Source organism: Equus asinus, chromosome 3 (assembly GCF_041296235.1).
Source record: "Equus asinus isolate D_3611 breed Donkey chromosome 3, EquAss-T2T_v2, whole genome shotgun sequence".
Lineage (NCBI taxonomy): Eukaryota > Metazoa > Chordata > Mammalia > Perissodactyla > Equidae > Equus > Equus asinus.
The window spans coordinates 35,771,579-35,784,294 of record NC_091792.1 but is presented as its reverse complement, the minus strand read 5'-3'; the positions used below and the strand labels follow the sequence as shown (position 1 = coordinate 35,784,294).

General features: G+C 37.1%; 1 protein-coding gene across 7 annotated transcripts in view; it reads right to left on the bottom strand.

The window, feature by feature from the left end:
* Positions 1-12,716, bottom strand: part of ARHGAP10 (Rho GTPase activating protein 10) — a 294,014-nt gene that overhangs the window by 147,385 nt on the left and 133,913 nt on the right. The window lies entirely within an intron of this gene.

The following is a 12,716-nucleotide window of genomic DNA, read 5'->3' as shown; positions in this document are numbered from 1 at the left end:
AAAACATATAATAACAAGGACACAGAGGGCAAAGGATAGTAATTAGAAGTCTACTGTTGTAACCGTCTTATATTTTTTTTATTAGAAGTAGATACTATGAATTTAAAAATATGTTATACTCTCTAGGACAAACTACTAAAAATGCACATACAAAGAGGCATAACTAAAAATCAATGGAGAAGATAAAATGGAATACTAAAACAACTCAATTCACTAAAAAGAAGTCAGCAAAGGAGGAACAAAGAGCAAACAGAACAAACAGAAAACAAAACCAAGATGGCAGGCTCACACCCATACTTATCGATAATTACATTATATGTAAATTAAATAAAACCCTGATTAAAAAGCAAAAGCTAAACAGACTGGGGTTTTTTTAAAGCAAGACTCAATTACATGCTGTTTATGAAAAACAAAGTTTAAACCTAAAGACACAGACAGGTAAAAGGAAAAGGATGAAAAAAGATATGCCATGTAAACACTAAGCATAAGAAAGCTAGTATGGCTATATTCATATCAAACAAGGTAGATTTCAAGATAAAGATTATTAGAAACAGAGAGACATTTCATAATGATAAAAGGGTCACTTCATCAAGAAGACACAGCAGTCAAATGTGAATACACAAGCAAGCAAAAGAGCTCAAATATTCAATACATGAAACAAAAACTGACAAAATTAAAGGGAAATGGGCAAGTCCTAATCATAGATAGAGATTTTAACATCCTTACTTTAGTCACTGACAGAACAATACAAAAAATCAAAACAATATAGAAGATTTGAGCAACACTACCCATTAACTTAATCTAACTGACAGAGAACACTATACCCAACAATAGCAGAAAACTCATTGTTCTCAAGTGCACATGGAAAATTTACCAAGCAGACCACATCTGGGGCAATGAAACAAGCCTAGCAAACTTCAAAGTATTGATAAAATACAGAGTATGTTCTCCAACAAAAAGAGTATTAAAGTAGAAAAGAAACAATAATATTACATGTAAAAAATCCCCAATTATTTGGAATTTTTAAAACATTTCTAAATAAGACCTGGGTTAAAACTCAACCCCTATGTTGTCATCACATAAAAAATTTTAAAAACTACTTGGAACTGATTTACAATGAAAACAATGCACATGAAAATTTGTGAGACGCAAGCTAAAGCAGACCTTGGAAGAAAATGTATAAATTTAAATGTCTACATTCAAAAATAAAGTAGATGTGCCTGTCCCAGTGGTGCAGTGGTTAAGTTCATGTGCTCCACTTCAGCGGCCTACGGTTCATGGGTTCAGATGTCCAGCACAGACTTAGCACCGCTCACCAAGCCACACTGTGGCGGCGTCCCACATAAAACAGAGGAAGATTGGCACAGATGTTAGCTCAGCAACAATCTTCCTCAGCAAAAAGAGGAAGACTGGCAACAGATGTTAGCTCAGGGCCAATCTTCCTCACAAAAATAAATCAAGTGGAAAATCAATTCTTCCATCTTAAGAAGTGATTAAAAAATAAAATCAAAAGTAAATAAAAGGAAAGAGTAAAAATAAAAGCAAAAACCAATGAAATATAAAATGGACAATATGAGTTATCTGAAAAAATTAATAAAATTGATAGAGTTCTAGGTAAGACTTATCAAGAAAAAACAAAAATCTCCAATGTCAAGCATAAAAAGGTATTACTACAGAACACAGATATGAAAATAAGTGGATATGACGAAGGATTTTATGCCAATGAAATCAATAGCTTATAAGAAATAAATACATTCCTTGAAAACCACAATTTATCAAAACTAACACAAGTAAAACAGAAAACCTGAATATCCCTTTACCCACTAAACAAATTGAATCCATAATTTTTAAACTTCCTGCAAAGAAAACTCCAAACCAAGATGGCTTCACAGACAAATTCTCTCAAACACTTAAGGAAGAAATTTTCAAATAACAGAGCAAGACGAAAAACTTCCCAAGTCTTTTCTGAAGTCACCATAACCCTGACACCAAAATCAGACACAGACATTACAAAAAAGAACATAACAAACAATATCCCTCATGAACATAAATACAAATATTCTTAACCAAATATGACCAAAATGAATACAGTAATATACAAAGAGGTAAATACACAGTGACCAAGTAGAGTTTATCTCAGGAATGCAAGGTTAGTTTAACTTAGAAAATTCAATGCAATTCACCTATTAACAGATTCAAGAAAAATATTTACTGATCATTTCAATAGACACTGAGAAATGTTTTGTCAAAATTCAACATCTATTCACAATTAAAACTGGGAATAAACAAAAATTTCTTCAACACGATAAAGGCATCTACAAACCATCTCAGCTAACATTGCACTTTATAGTGAAATAATAAATGATTTTCCCCTAAGATCAAGAGTAAGGCAAGATGCCCAATACCACCACTTCTAGTAAACATATTATTGGAGGTCTTGGCAGTGCAATAAGACAAGTAAAAGACATAAAAGGCATACAGCTTGGAAAGAAAGAAAGAAAGCTGTCTTTATTCACACAGGATACCACTGTGTACATAAAAAGTCCTAAAGAAACTACAAGAACTTAAAAGTCAATTCAGCAATATGGTAAGACACAAAAACCAACAGTATTTCTATATACTAACCACATATTGGAAAAGGAAATGTAAAACATAGGACTTTTAAAAATAACATCCAGACACATAAAATACTTAGGGAAATTCAAAAAAGGATGTCCTTGACCCCTATATTGAAAACCATAAAACATCACTGAGAGAAATTAAAAACCAAATAGAAAGTCATAAACATGAATTATTAAGTCTCCATATTGATAGAATTGGCCTGTAGGCTTTTGTAGAAATAAACTGATTGTAAAATTTATATGGAAAAGATCAGGAATGACCAAAACAATTTTGAAAAAGAACAGAATAATTACACTACCTGGTTTCAAAGACTTACTATAAAGCTACAATAATAATAATAGTGTGGAATTGGAAAAAGAACAGACAAATAATAGATCAATGAAACAGAAAAGAGAATCTAGAATTAGACCTACACATACATAGTCAAATGATTTACCAAAAGATGCCAAAACAATTCAATGATGGTGAAGTCCTTTTCAACAAATGGTACTAGAAATGCTAGATATCTGTATAGAAAAAATAAATAACACTCAACTTGCACAAATCACACCATACAACCCCAAGAATTTTCATGAGTCACAGACTAATTATAAAGGTTTTATAAGAAAATTTGGGAAATTATCTCCACAACCTTGGTATAGATAAAGATCTCTTAGAACAGACAGTTCTACCAATAAAATTTCTTAAAACTGACAAATTCAACTTCATCAAAATTAGAATATTCCTCTCATCAAAAGACACTATTAAGAAAATGAATAGGCAAACCACATACGAGAGAAAATATTCACAACTAATATATCTGATGCAGGATTTGTATCCAGAATACTTAGAATAACTGCTACAATTCAATAACAAAAAGACTAATAATATAATTTTTTAAATAAGCAAGATCTGAAAAGACACTTCATAACAGAAGAAACATAAATGGCCAAAAAGTATATGAAAAAGTGCTCAACATCACTAGTCATGATTAGCTCAAAGGAAAAAGACTAAGATAATCAAAGGCTGGTAAGAAGGTGGAGTAACTGGAACTCTCATATATTGCTAGTGGGAAGATAAAATTACTTTGGAAAACTGTCAATTTCCCAAAAAGTCAAAAAATATGTATGCATCTACATATACATACACACACCATGGACCCAGCAATCCCACTCCAAGGTATTATCCAGGAGAAACAAAAATGTGTGTCCACAAAAACCCCTGTATACAATTGTTCATTACAGCTTTACTCACAAAAGCTAAAAGCTTTTCTACGACCCACTCTAATGTTCTTTGGCATGCATCTTAAGAATAAATTCATTTTAAACTCAGGCTTCCATTTAAACACTGGAATCAATATTAAATGCGGCTTTTAGTATGCCACTGTCAACAATAACACCCTCAGGGCAAAATCTTACATTCTATGAGAAACACAGAAGCCCATATACAAGAAATGCTGTGTCTAATTCTACCCACTGCATTTTTTACCAATTCTACCTAAATTCTTTAAAAATAACTTCCTTTCCTATTCTCCCTACACTGGAATCTTAGTAGAATTCTTGAATGGTGCACCATCTCTGACAAGATAAAGCCACACAGGGCCCTTCACATTCTGGCTTTATGCATCCCCTGCACTATAACCAATGAAGCTGTTACACTTTTTTCTTTTTTTCCTGAAATATACACTCATAAATATATTCATGTAAAAGAAAACTGTAAAATTCCATTTGGGGCCAGCCCTGATGGCCTAGTGATTAAAGTTCAGTGTCTCTGCTTCGGCAACTCAGGTTCAGTTCCTGGTCGCAGAACCACATCACCCATCTGTCAGTGGGCATGCTGTGGCAGGAGCTCACATAGAAGAACTAGAAGGACTTACAACTAGAATATACAACTATATACTGGGACCCTGGGGAGGGGGAAAAAAAAAATTCCATCCAATTCCACAAGCATTTGTTGGAGTTGTCTTATCAACTGCTTTAAAGAAGGGCTTCTCAACAGTGACACTACTGACAGATTGGACCAGATGATCCTTTGTTGTGGAGGACTGTCCTGTGCTGGATATTTAGCAGCATGGCTGGCCTCCATCCACTAGATGTCAGCAGCAACAGCCTGCCCTGGCCCGTCCCCACCCTAGCTGTGACAATCAAAATGTTTACAGACATAAAATCACTCACAGTTGAGAACCTCTCCCTTAAAAGATTATCTCAACATATTTTCTCAAGATTTCTCTGCTTCTTTGTAAGCTTTCCCAGTCAGCCCCATTCCCTATTGCTTCTGGGCACCGAAAGCACCTCAGACAGACCTCTGAACTGTGGTTTCTTTGTAAACCCTCTTAGACTGTGAGCTCCCTTGAAGGCAGGCCTTTTAGTTTCTGGTTTATTCTTGCATCCTCAGAGCTACAGTCAATGACTGCTTAGGTGCCTGAATGACATGCACTATAAAATACTCACAAATATTACTACAGCTAATGTACCACAAAAGCATTCTTCTTATTATTCAGTCCAATTGCATGGGCTTCTGAAAGCAACATATTCTGAACTTACTCTTTGAAAGTGACAAATAGTATAGTACCATGCACAAAGATGCTAAATAAAGTAATTGGTGCAAAAGCATCTTAAAACACATAATGCTTCAGATATACAGGTGATTTCATCCTCCCATCGTCAACAGAAAATATAAACGGGTGAATTACAAAAGATCTTACGAAGTATCTCGCCATCCTTTCAAGAGTGATATACTAGAAACTAGGCAAAATCAAACCAAATATAATATTTGAAATGTCAAACTAATGAGCGCAAAATGGGAGGCATTTTCTTTAAGCGGTGCCTGAATGTGATGTGTGGGAGAACTTCACAGAATGGTAGTTATTTATCCAGCAAATGTGTGGGGGTCACACAATGTGGCATGTGGCAAGCATGCCAGGAAAGCTAAAAGCACGATAGTTATATAACAAAACTGTCGGGCGGGGGTAGGGAGATGATATTCCGCCCTTCAGGAAGGAGAGCTGCACCTTCTGACAGACTACGGCTTGCCACAAGGAAAGCACCTACACAAAATGCTCTTCGCCAGCCTAAAATGAGTGACACGATCATTTCACAGGCCATAGTATTGGAAATGTGGCTGGCATAAAGTAGTGAATGTTTATAGTCACTTTAAGAGCCTTATTTTAGTTATTCTAAGTCTTTATTTGCAGCTGTGTTCCTTTTCTTTTAAGCTTTATCGATATATAATTCACATCATAAAATTTACCTACTTAAGAGTTTATATTTCAATGGCTTTTAATGTATTCACAGAGTTGTATAGCCATCACCAAAATCAATTTTTAGAACATTTTCATCACTCCCCAAGAAAAGCCACGTATCTATTTAGCTGTCACTCTCCACTTCCCTCCAAACTCCCAGCCCTAGGCAGCCACTAATCTACTTTCTGTCTATATAGATTTGCTTGTTCTGGATGTTTCTTATAAATAGAATCATACAATACATGGTCTTTTGTGACTGGTTCATTTCACTTAGCATATAGTTTTCAAGGTGCATCCACAGCGTAGCATGTATTAGTTCTTTATTCCTCTTTATTGTCATGATATTTTCTTGTGTGGATATACTATATTTTACCTATCCATTCATTATTAGACATGTGCGTTGTTTCCATTTTGGAGGCCACTATGAATAATGCTGCTACAAACATTCACGTACAAGTTTTTACATAGACAAAGGTTTTCACTTCCCTTGGATACATAACTAGGAGCAGAATTTCTGGTTCATACGGTAACTTTATGCTTAACTTTTTGCAGAACTGCCAAATTGTTTTCCAAAGTGGTTATACTATTTTAAATTTCCACCAGCAGTGCATAAGAATTCCAATTTCTCCACATACTCACAAATATTTGTTATCTGACTTTTTAATTATAGCCACCCTAGTGGGTACGAGGTGGTATCTCATTGTGGTTTTGATTTTCATTTCCCTAATGGCTAATGATGTTAAGAATCTTTTCATGTGCTCATTGGCCACCTCTGCATTTTCTTTGAAAAAATGTCTATTCAGATCTTGTGCTCATTTTTCAACTGGATTACTTATCTTTATTATCAAATTACTGAATTATAATATTGGGTTATTTTAAGAGTTCTTTATATATTCTGGATACAAGTCCCTTATCAGGTGTATCATCTGCAAGTATTTTCTCCAATTCTGTGGGTTTTTTCACTTTTTTTTTTCTTAATTTTTAGTGAACTTTTAACTTTTTTTTTTGGCAGGGGAAGATTCACCTTAAACTAACATCTGTTGCCAATCTTCCTCCCTCTTTCCTTCTTTTTTCCCCTCCAAAGTCCCAGTACATAGCTGTGTATAGTTGTAAGTTCTTCTGGTTCTTTTATATGAGCCACTGCCACAGCATAGCTACTGACAGACAAGTGGTGTGGTTCCATGCTCAGGAACCAAATCCAGGCCACAAAAGTGGAGTGTGCCAAACTTTAACCACTAGCCCATCAGGGTTGGCTTGTCTTTTAACTTTTTTGATGGTGTTCTTAAATGCTAACTCTTAGCCAAGACAGTCAAAACTTTTAGTGAATTGAGGGGAGGAAAATGAAGCACATATCCATCAAGTCATTGTTAATGAAAGCAGTAATGACTAGTTTGACCCCCACTCCACCAGAGCCATTCTCCCTTTCATTTTCAGTAATAGATTCCCCAAGAATTAGAACAGCACATGGATGTCCGGAAACATAAGAGAGCAATTTCCCAGCCTCCTTGCAACGAGGTACAACCTTGCAACTCCATTCAGGCCAATGGTATGTGAGCAAAAGTAGTGTGTGCAACCTGTGGAAAGCAGTTCTGCAAGAGACAGTGCTACATGACAAATAGGAGCGGGAATCTTGGACCTAAGGTGACTGGGAAGGTAAACCATCCACAAGAGGGAGCAGGATCTGACACCCAATAGCATGATATTCAACCCTGATCTGACCACCTCTAGGCTTCCCGAACAAGAGGAAAAACAAACTTTTACACTGTTTAAGCCGTCTTATTTTGAGTTTTTCTGTTACATGCAACCAAACCTGAGCCAAAGTCACACAACGATTAAGCAAAAGCTCCTGTTTTACATCTACACAGATCAAATGTAAGTCCAGGCTCCGTCTTGCTGTGTATAAAGCACTACCTGTTGTCACGATGTTACCTCACTGCTTCCAACACAAGGAATAAAAAATAGCAAAAATTGATACCAGGAAATAAGACAAAATAAATTTATATTAAACATACACAATCAACTGTGAAATTGCTATATTAAGGTAACCAATGGAATTCTGTAGAAACTCCACCAGAAACACATTTACAATACCCACATGCTCCAAAATGGGTTACATTTATTTTCTTTAAGCAGAAGGAAAACACTGGAGCTCACAGTGCTGCAGTGTGGTACAGAAGAAAAGGATGGTTGACTGACAGTTGCTTGATTGAATCTAATCCCAGTTCTGTCACTTCTAAGCAACAATTCAATTTTATTTAATCCAGTACAAATTTGGTGAATGCTCACCATAAATAAAAAATTGCATTTGGTACTGCAGTACCAAGTAATACTAAGATGGAGTTCCTACCCTCATGGAATTCATAATCTAATAGACCAGGAACAAATTACTTATAATTCCCTGTAGTGTACTAGGCCAGGAATCAGGAAAATAAAAAAGAGAAGAGCTTATCTCATTCAAACTTTTTCACTCAATGATACCCTCAAAACTCCAGAATTAGGGTAGAGACCTCAAAGCACACTCACCACCCTCCTCCAGATTTTGCTCCAAAAGTGGGAGACCAACAGCAACACACTGACAGTGAGGGGTGGCAGGAACTCAAGGGCCCCCACAAGAACTATCCATTGGTAACATCAAACCTGAGTAAACATTTCCCTGTTTAGAAATGAGGAAATAAACCAGAGGCAACAGGAGTCTGTAACTCAACTGAGAAGCAAAGTGATCCTAAAGACTCAAGGAGACACATACACAAATAAAGTTATTTTCAAGTTAACCAAAAAGCTTTAGAAAAAGTCTTACAGTAAGTATGTATTACTTTTGAAAAAAATATATGGAAGAGATCCAGGTAGAGACAATCAGTTTTGGAGTTACCAGAATATGAAAGACACTTAAAGTCATGAGGCTGGTCAAGATCATAAGGGTTAGGGTTAGGGGAGAAGAAATCTAAGGACTGAGCCCCAGACAACTCCAACCTCAAGAGGTCTTGGCAAAGAACTGGCAAAAAAGTCTAAACAATGAAAAGCCAACGAGGTGAGAGAAAAAACAGGCAGGGGTTATGTCCTTGGGCCAAGGGAAGCAAGTGTATCATGGAAGAGAGAGTGACTGGCTATGTCAGATGCTGCTGCCAAGAAAGAACAAGAGGCCTGAGAAGTGACCACTGGACAGAGCAGGAAACCACGATGCTCTTAACAAAACAACAGCAGTGGAGAGGTGGAGGCAAACGCCTGATTGGAGAGGGCTCCAAAAAATATAGGAAAAAGGAAATTTTAGGCCCTAAATAATAGCTTTTTGAAGAATTCTTGCTGTTTATGAGAGGAGAGAAACGGGCAGTAGACCAGAAAGCAGATGGGTGACAATAGGGTTTTCTCATTCGTGATTGTGGTGATATTTTTTTACATGGATGAAATAAGAATATTTTCTATGCTGATGGGAATAATCAGTGGAAAGGGGAAAACCAATGTTAACAAAAAAGAAAAGGAAGAATTGCTTGAGTGATATCCTGGAGGAGAGAGAGGATGGGAAGAGAGAATGGAGACAACTAAACAGAGAGATTGGCCTCAGTTAGGAACACAAACAGCTCACACAGTGATGGAAGAAAGGCAGGGTATCTGCGCACTGATGATGGAGTGAGTATATAAGGCAATGGAAGATCTCTTCTAATTGCTTGTTTTTCGCAACAAAATAGGACAAATCATCAGCAAAATCATCAGGAAAGGGAGGAAGTACCAGAGGCTTAGAGAGAGAGGAAAGTATGAAATATTCATCAATGAAAAGAATAAAGGAACTAAGAAAACATAATACAATTAGTGGTTAGAATTAATGGCCTATTTGAGGCTAGCAGTCATGAATTTGAAGTGATCTTAGTGAACATGGTTGAATACGTCTCTCTAAGAACAGAAAAGGCCCAGTTAAATCTTAAGTTGGGGTTGTGAAAATAAGTAAAATAAAGGAAAAGAAAGGCAATGGAGTTGAATGTATTTAAAAGAGTGACTATGAAATTTAAACTAGGTAAGGAAAAAAGTGAGGGTGTGCAGGGGCTGAGGAACATCAGGATCAAGTGATTATGGTCCTTCATGGGGAATCTAAGGATACTTACGAGAAAAGAGTAAGCAGCGAAGGATAGAGGTGGTGTCACAAAGAGAAAGTCTTGCAGTTGAGATCGCAGTGGGGGTTGCAGGCCCTTGTAAGGACAAGATCTAAGGAATGATCATGAGAGGGAATGGCTGAGGTAGGGTAAAGAACAAGATGACTGAAGGAGAGGATTCCAAGGAGTCAAGAAGCAAAGAGCTAAAAGGATCATCCGAAGTGATATTGAAATTACCAAGAATTATATTAAGGTTTGAAGATATACCACACGAGGAGCTAAAGATTCTAAAAGCAATTCAAAACACAGAAAAAAGTAAGAAAAATATAGACTGTAGAGAGATACACTTTGAGGGTGAAAGCTTGTGAATGGACAGGTATAGAAAGATAAGAAAAGGCAATCAGAGAGATCCAAGAAATTTGGGGAGAATCAGCATGACTCACTGTCATGGAAGTCAAAGGATGGGAGAGGTGTGGGAGTTAGAAGGTAAGTACCAAGTCAAACGCTGCTGAAGCTAGACCCAATATCCTACTGGGTTTCTTACTGAATGATCCACAGCAGTCCAACTCAATATGAGCAAAACTGAATTCATCATCTTCCTCCATCCTTATTCCTGCTTGGTTTTCCATCTTAGTAAATGGCACCATCTAGTTGCTCAAGCCAGAAATCTTCCCCTCCTTTACCTTATATTCCAACATCCAATTTATCTCTAAATTTGTATATAAAAATCTCCCTTAAACGGAGCCCCCAGCCTCCATTCCTAGTGCCTACACACCAACTCATGGCCCTTTCACCTACTGTTGCCATCTCCAAACCTTTCTCTACTCTGCCAGAGTGAGCTCTGAAAAGTGTATTTATGCCACTCACTGCCTTGCCATTTAATGAACTAAGCTCAAAAATCTTAAGGTCAGGCCCTTGGCCTTATCTCAAGCCTCCTCTCCACTCTTCCTGGCTCTCTGCTCCAGTGATACTGACGGTCCCCAGGGACCTCAAACGGGTCACATCCTCTCTTGTCTCCAGACCTTCACACATACTATCCACTCTGTCTGGAATATGAGTCTCAATCCCAACCGACTCCAAATAATCCTTCAGTTATCCATTTAGAGGTCAGATCCTCTGTATGCCTTTCTTTAACCATCTAGACTGGGTTAGGGGTCCCCCTACTCTGATTCCTAGAAAGAAGCTCTGGGTGTCAATAGAAGTAAATGAGAGATTTCTCCAAGAAGAAGCAGGCTGAAAGGGTGGAGATCCAACCTCCTACCCTATTTTAGTAAGAAAACTTTTATTCTCTTTGATACATGCATAACATTTCATTTGAAAAGAAGGTCTCCCTATAAAGCAGTTTGAAAACCACTAGAATAGATCACCTCTAAGGTCTTCCCCAGTTCCAAGAGTCTCCTTACAAGGTACTGTCCTTTATAGATAAAAGTAACTCCATGGTAATCCCTCATGAATCTTTGTGAGGAGTAGGAAGAGGTTACACCATCATTAAGGATCATGGCTGATGAGCATTCAGCATGATCAAGGTCTTAGGGAAAATATGGGTTTAGGCAAAAATAATACAAATTGTATTAGAACAATATACGAAAGTACTAGGGATTAACCTCATTTAACACATTTTCTAGTAGACATCTCTGCTGATTCACTTTTGTCAATTATTTAGGAAACAAAACAATTACATGGTAATACTCTGAGGCCCTTAGCATAGTGGTTAAGAGCTTGGGCTCCAGACGTAGAACGCGGGAGTTCAAATCTCAGCCCTTCCACTGACTAGCTACACGACCTTGGGAGAATCACTTAAGCTCTCTATGCCCCACTTTCCCACCATAAAATGGGAAGGGTCATATCTAGCTGATAGAGCTGTGGTGAGGATTAAATGAGATAAAGCATAGTAGAAATCAGAACACTGTCTGAGAAAGCATTCAACAAATGCTAACCATGGACGTAAGCACACGTATGTATGCTCAAGTTTATTACACAGCCTGAACCCCTTCTTAAAGTTTTTGAACCAGCATTTACTGGCTTGAAATTTAACCTCTTTCACAATGACATTCCCTTTCATTTTTTTCCAGTCTTGGCAAAACGCTTATTAAACCATCTGTCCTTTATCATGGTGCTTAAGAGCACATTTTCATGTACCTCATCTTCAATCCACTTACTAGAAAGTAGAACACAGATCTTCTCTCTCTGCACTAACCCCATAGACTCAGTTATATCATCTGAGGGAAGAGGAAGCATTCATTATTTTTGTATTCTTGAGTCCTGACCTGAAATGAACTTTTGTGCAAAAAAATCTCATACTGCAAACTTTTATTATACAAATATGAGACAACATTATCTAAATACCATTGTTGCCAAAACCATGGCTGGCAAGGAACCACCGTACTGACAGCCATTACAAAAGAAATGTTCAATGAGTACCATGATTTTCCTTAGTGCTACAGGAGGACATAGAAATAAATGCCAGACAAGTCTGACAAATACTGTCAGACGGACTTTCTTCTTTTTTTTTTTTTTTCCACTTCCTCCTCTCTGGCAAAGATTCTTTTATAACTCAATAACTCAAAGTCATATACCAAGAAAAAAAATAGTCTTTGAATAAACAGAGTTTGCCTATGACCTTCCATCACAAACAGAGCGTATACATTGAAAATTCCCACAGTGAAAAATGAATATTGCTCTGTATTAACAGCCATCGCCACCTCTGTTTAGCTTTGTCACCCACTTCCTTACTTTCACTCATTATTCTTTTAGTGCCACAAATGAGGTTTGGATCAACAATGAAATACTCC